The 7,209-nt window shown below is 41.4% G+C and overlaps 1 protein-coding gene across 1 annotated transcript in view; it reads right to left on the reverse strand.

The window, feature by feature from the left end:
- Nucleotides 1-7,209, reverse strand: part of LOC102308678 (raftlin) — a 126,770-nt gene that overhangs the window by 92,554 nt on the left and 27,007 nt on the right. The gene's annotated exons all lie outside the window — the stretch shown is intronic.

Below are 7,209 nucleotides of genomic sequence, written 5' to 3' on the forward strand. Positions count from 1 at the left end.
ACACACACACACACACACACACACACACACACACACACAAAAACACTCTTACAGCAAGCCCCAAGCCCTTGACATTCCTCCAGCTCAACCATTGAAATGTCTGCAGCAAGAGCTGTTTTTGCCTCCTCAATTACTACTGAGGCCCTGACGGGAGAAGAACCCGACATGTCACTTCAGATACTCTGCTAGGAGAAAGCCTGTCCAAACTACCTGGCTGGGAGAGGTTCAGTGTCAATGTAGAGCTGCGACAAGTACCGCAGGTATGAGTAGGAGTGTCAAAGGTAGCTTTAGGGACATCACAATTTGATGCTGGATGTGCTGTGATCTTGATTTGGGGAAACATCTGGGAATTTCCACCTGTAGAAACGCACTTGTCACATTTTCCTCTCACCTCTGACATCTCAGCTACGCTTCTGCTACAGCTCATGGGTTAGTAACTACAACTGAAATCATTTCCTGTTGGAGTGGAGGGGTGAAGAGTGGAAACACTGGTCAATGTAAATACACCTGAAATGGACAAAAAGTACCACTAAAAACCAGATAAAAGGTGCCGTAACATCAGTGAAACGTAAAAACAGGCTCCGCCAACCGTTAGTCTGTTCCACACTTACAAGTCGCGGAGTCAGTCTAAAAATAACAACAAAGTGTGAAATGTTTCAGGCTTGCATATTGCTCTTGACTGTGAAACTGTACAAGGGCTCTGGTGACCTGCTTGTTGCAGAACAGAGCAGTTTAAAGTTGCATCCGAGCTTTTTTCTGTCCGAGTCTCGAAACACTCAACCCACTTTCGACCTGAGACGCCCGTCTTCTTCCTGTTATTCTTAATCTGCCTTCAGACCGTACATTAATGTATAATAATCCAACCGAAATACAAAGATGAAGTGGTTCTGGTTAAAAGCCAAGTGATTTACATTATAGAAAGATGCAGGTCAGGTAACCCTCTCAAAGTAAATTGAGTTGTAAAGTTGGCACGATAAACCTGCAGCACCAAGCAAGCCAAATTGCTGTTTGACTGCCAAGGTGGACTTTGCTTAATTTTCTTTTCTCTTTGTCACAACAGTTACTTATTCTTCAAATGTTACATGATTTGCTTATACTGACACTAAAAATTCAGTAAATTTAATTTCCTGGCAGAGAGATAACATCCATTTATTAAGCTTGAATGCCATCACTGATCAATATCCAACCTTTAACAACTAATGAGATACTACTTGATGCATCTTCAGCGGCTCAGTGAGGTGCTGTACTTAGAAAACTATCATTTTCTATTGAGCTAAATGCTAACATTCACACAGCTAACATAGTAACAGTGACTGTGTTAAGCTACCTAGTTACTAGGTACTATCCTGCCATGCTTACTGTAGATTTGAATATTAAAAAGCTGGCACTTGCTAATTAGCACAAGCACAGTTGAGGCTGATAGGAACAACATAGTTTGCAGGCATTTAATGAGATGAATTTATTTTCATATGGTAAAAATGAAACATGCTAAACGCTTATTCTATACTTATATATGATAAGACAAATGGTTAACTGTCTGCACTGAAACAGCACCTTTGCTATTCTATAAAGCATTCAAGCAGCAGTCCGTTCAAATCCTCACAGCATCAAATACAAATTCTGTCAAAGCCACTAAAGTCTTAGAGAGATAAAGTGATGCCCACTGGCCGATGTGCTGTGATGCACCGGCCACAGTGAGACCGATGTCTCACTCCCCTTTTGTCATGAATGGATGACTGTGATGATGTCTTTTGGACCAAATTTAAAGGCACAGTAAAGCATCAATTTTAAGTGCATAGCTCTAATGTAAGGGGCGCCGTTTAACCCAAATTCTTAACTTTTTCTACTTCTCCTTATCGGTGTTTAAGCCTAACCAGCAGCTGAAAGTAGAAAACTAAGTATAAAACACCAAGCTCCCAAATGGGGCACGAACCGCAGTCTGCTGACTGACAAACTTGTGAGCTCCGTATTCCAAATGCAAACGTTGCCGCTCTTTAAAAGAGCAACATTGTCTGTCAGCACCAATATTATTAAGACACCACTGACAAAGACCCCTTGTCCACATCTCTGCAACACCAACAGGATCTGACAGAACAGCATTATCTGATGCTCTGAGTGGAGAAGACTTGAGGTTCACTGAACACTACATACACTGGATGTGGCGGAGCTGGGATGGAACTTCAAAGCCCAGACATTTATGCCCAACCTGAGGGGTAGACTATGAAATAAAAGCAATGGATTAGTGAGGTATGCTGTCCCTCAACACATAACCCAGTTTTATTTAGACTTTCAGTTTTACACGTAACATTAGGAAAGAACTGCAGCACCGAGACTCCACTGAGACGTACAATACATACATCAAGAATTAAGAATGTTTTTTTGCTGTGATCCGCTCTTGCATGTATTACAGTTTAACATAATATTTTTTTCATTTTCCTCATAACTCTCCATGACCTATTAGTCTGTGTTTAGCAGCACTTGATTGATCAATTTTGTGTGACAGAAGAGGTGCATCAGATTCCTGTTTTATGTGAGCGTGCACCGAACTGAAGAAGAACGTTTTACAAAGAAACTTTATAGCCAGTATCTGAGGTTGCAGAGCAAACTTGCTTCTTAGTACACCCCTCTGCTCTGCCACCTGAGCCACAGCCATCTATCTTATCTGAATCATGCTTTGCTTCTGCTATCATCATTCAGTGCTGGCACCTCACAGCCTGGCAAAATAAACTTGGAGGAGAACAACACGAGGCAAGGAGAAACAAAGACAGTTCAAATCTGTTGGACGTTAAGGCAACCTGGAAGGCACTTCATCCTGCACATGCATGTTAGTGCAGCTGTGTCAAAAGAGCTTATTATTTAACTATCTCACAAATTACATTATTGTAGTATTCATTGATGCATGTGGCACACATTTTAGCTAAATCACTATATGCGCAGCAGCTAAGACTGCAGCTAAATGCAGCTCAACAACACCGAATGTATCTGTGAGCTTTGAGGATTTTAATATGGCCGAAGTTGTTGTAATTCATCTTGTGATGGCCATGAATGTCCGTACCAATTTATTCAAGAGTTCTTGAGACATTTCAGTTCAAATCAAAGCTTCACTACAGGCCAAAGAAAGGTAGTTCCAGCCTTATATAACAACTAGACAATATATCATTTAATCCTCATTCAGACTTTGAGGTGGAGGTATATGGATGGATGGTTTTAGACAATTGAGATTTTCACTGGGCTGCACTGGAGGGCCATTGGGAACCAGAGACCAGGCGTATGCTAATAGGAACACAGTGCTAATCCATCACCCAGTCTCTACAGAAATAATTAAGTCAAATTATAGACAACCCCCGCAACCGCACCTTAATCTCCCTCCAGATGGGGGCCCTGCCGTACAACAGGTGGCCTCTCCTCATATGAACCTGCATCCCACCACTGTCATTTGAATCCCTGCAAACAATGGTGGACCAGAGGAGCCAGACATCCACGAAATATGAGACGCGTACATAATTATGATGGAGCGAGCATACATGTGTGATATCTATTTCATAATTAACCACCTACTGTGACTCTGACACCTGTCTGTGTCTTTTGTCTGTGTTTCTAACAATGGGCTGAAAAGGGGATGCAAAAAGCCTCTGCGTTCAAATGGCAGCCTTACATTGTAATAGTCCAGAAAGATGGAGTGGTCGTGCTGTGTTTTTAGGAGTCAAAAGAAGCAAACACAGTGCCTGCACTCAACATACTTAGTACTTTACTTGATTTTTCTAGTTTTTTTTATAAATTTTGCGGCTTGATATGAACATAATGAGACATATTTTCACAGCTGTGGTGCATGTGGACATAAAACCTGGACAAAATGGTTTTAAAACCGAGGTTTAATTTAAAAAAATACAGAATATTATCGTAAATCGTTCAACTGACATTCAGCTGCAAACCTACCGCAGGTAAAACTGCACAAAGGTGACGAGCGCAACCTTCATTCCCCTGCCCGTGATAGTGTCTGCACAGCATGTTTACACATATCATCATACAGTAAACTCTACCTAATCAGTGTGCTTTTGCCCTCAGTCACAGAAGAACACAGAATTATACATCCATGTTGCAGCTGGGGATGATGAACTCTGATTGCTTTCCCCTCGTCCCTCTCCCGTGACTTCAAATTCATCACACCGACAAATCGCTCCCTGCATCCCACGTGGGTGTGAGTGCAATCAAACTGTAACGTGCACACAAGTCGACCCCAATCAGCACCCTGTTTTCGAATGCCACCCATTGATGTGATGGGTTGAAAACATAAGCAGGTCTGAAGCATCTCAATTCCTATTTGACGGTGGCTTCGGGCAAATTGTTACTCTGTGCCGGCAAGAGTGAAATCACATTAAAGGCCTGCGAGCGCACCGTACCCGCAGATAGGTAACTCACGGCACCGTCTCTCATCAGCTTTGCAAAGATTCAATTCAGCTTTGCTCCGCAAACATTTTCCGTGAAGTTCTCGCCCCGTTTGTCAAATACACTTAAATAAAGCAGCTGCTTTTTTCACTTATTGATGTCATGAGTAGTGAAGGCCTTACTGGAGAACTGATTTCAGAGTAAACTGTCTCGCAGAGGGGCGGTGCTACAGAAACATGCACTGCTTCTGCCAATTCTTTCTAACGAGTAAAAACTTCAAACAAGCTTTTGAAAAACGTTTGCTTTCCAAATCCTAACACGTCCGCTGGGAAGGGTCAAGACGACTTCAGAAGATACGGATGTTTTAGCTGAAGTTGGTTAATGGGAGTGGGAAAACATCTGGCAGAAGGAGACAGACTTCCACAACCATTTACAGTGGAACTGTCGGGATATGTCAAAATCATTGTCTTTCATCCATGCGGGTGATTCAGCACTCGCACAAACCAAGCCCAGAAGTTGGATTGAGGGGACGAGTATTGTGCTACGTCCAGCAGACAGTCGTTAAGTACATTAATGAATGTCTGTTTCTATGGAGGGCCACAACTACCAAAATAAAAAATACATTTAGAAATAAATATATTCATCACTACATAAACTACTGTGCCAAAATGCCAAAATATGAAAATAAATGCTTATTTATGGTTTCTTTTCTTTGTATTACTCTTTTTTTAGTCGTATAATTTCCCTCTTTATTTCTTGTTTTCTGTTTTTATTGACATATGCTTTTAGAGTCATTGGTTTATTTACCTTTATTTGGCTGTTTTGAGTCTCTGTACTCTTGAGGACATCAAGAAGTGAAGGTGCTTCTTAATTGCAATTTTATCTTGATGCCAAAGCCAACACCAGACATACGCTGTGCTGTGTTGCTGTCTCCATTTTTGATGGAAAAGCTCCAGCACATGCACTACACCTCATCTAAGAAGGAAAAAAACAACCTTTGTTTTCCTGTCAGTGTCTATTATCACAAAACTGAAGACTTTCATTTCATTTTCAGATAAGTGCTACCAGAAAATGACACCTTTTCTAATACAGTGATTGATGGCAGTGAAAAGCAGGCTGGCTCCCGTCAATGTCATAAGTAATTTTTGTTTCAAAATCGGAATTTCGGTTAGCTGCTTGTTTTCCAAAATAAATTCATGGCATTAAACAGAAAATAACAAATGTTCAACACTTTATTTAAAGCTGAAGCCATTCCAAGCTGATGTGAAGGACACAGTGTTGAACTGAAAGCAAGTTTGAAACTGTTTCTATGTCAGCTGGAAGAAAGCTGAGATTTTCAATATAAAGCTGAAAAATCATAGTGATTCACAGTGTTTGCAGCATTTTCACTTTCCTAAAAAAAAGAACGGAAATGGTGAGACCGTGCTTTGTAATGTCACTGAGCAAATACTCGCTGCTGGAAGAAAAATCATCACTCAGATTTTGATGATTGTTTGTTTTCACTTTGGCTGAGAGATCACGTGACTCCTTCATGAGCTGAGAAAATTGTCCGACCTCTTGAGCTCATTAAATCATCTCGCAGCCACTGGAGAAATGCATAAGCATTCCTTAAGATAAAATCAACCTTTTTTATTTCAGATCATTAGTGCCAATATCTTTACTTTTTCACAATGATAACTTGTCTAATTTGTCTAAGCATCTATACAATAGCTATCATCTGAGATCTGAGAGAATAACAACATGTTTGGCCTGGGCAACGCTCTGTTGTTGCAAGTAGGCAGGAACTGAGGTCAAGGCTAAGGTCACTTCCTGTACATTCTGCTTGTGTGGCTTCAAAGGCTCCTCACTGTCTAACAATAGCTGTAGCTGCATGAAAGAGCCTCTTTTTATTTTTTTTCACACACATAAATACATTTGTTCCTCTTCGGGAGGTGCTACCAGGGCCAGGCCAGAGACCAGTGGAGGTGTTTTGTTAAATTTAGATTGTTTGCTCCTCTGCTGTGGAGACCCTGATTGCATTTCAACACAATCAATACTGGCATATTGGATCTGAGAGAGAGGGCAATAAGAGCCAATAAAGCTTTGAGGGGGCGCTCGGGCGTATTGTCTGTCAGGCAGGCAGGAAAACAGCAGAGGCCGCGTTAGAAGAAGCAATAAACAGGAAGCCTCGACAAAACTGTGCCGCGTGCAAACACAGCTAAACGCGAGACAACCCGACGTGGACCAAGACACAGAGGCTCTGAACAGATATGTCACCCAACAACATGTGTATATGTACAAAAACATACATATAGGAGCCTCAAACACCACCCACAGTCCCTATCTCAGATTCTATCTCTTCCCCTCATTTCCTCTCTTTTCAAGACGCTCACAGTCACTTGCTCATCTGATGACGCACACAGGTTCCCCACCCACATGCAGAATTAATATCTCAAAAATAAAACCCAAAGAGCCCCAGGATATGTTATTTTGCCATAGCACTGGGAAAAGTCTTGATAACAAGGCCTTTTAGAAAGCGCAGTTATGACTGGAATCTCATAAATCTTCTGGGATTTTTAGATTAAAAAAAATCCAGATGCCTCTGCAGCTTTTTTAAACTTTAAAATGCCTCTCTAAATCTCACTTGCCATGGTACACCTGCTTCCATTTAGTTTTTTCTGTTATTCTCTGGCCCTCTGACCTCCCATTTTATTCGCTACCCTCCCATCTCCCACAATAAGAACTGCCAGCTGAGAAACCTGTAACACACTCAGTGAGCAGGCTTGAAAAATCTGATTCAAAACAGGTGGAGAATATTTTGGAGTGGGATGTTATATATATATA

The sequence above is a fragment of the Haplochromis burtoni genome, unplaced genomic scaffold (assembly GCF_018398535.1).
Source record: "Haplochromis burtoni strain Fernald_Lab_line unplaced genomic scaffold, NCSU_Asbu1 Contig_64, whole genome shotgun sequence".
Classification (NCBI taxonomy): Eukaryota; Metazoa; Chordata; class Actinopteri; order Cichliformes; family Cichlidae; genus Haplochromis; species Haplochromis burtoni.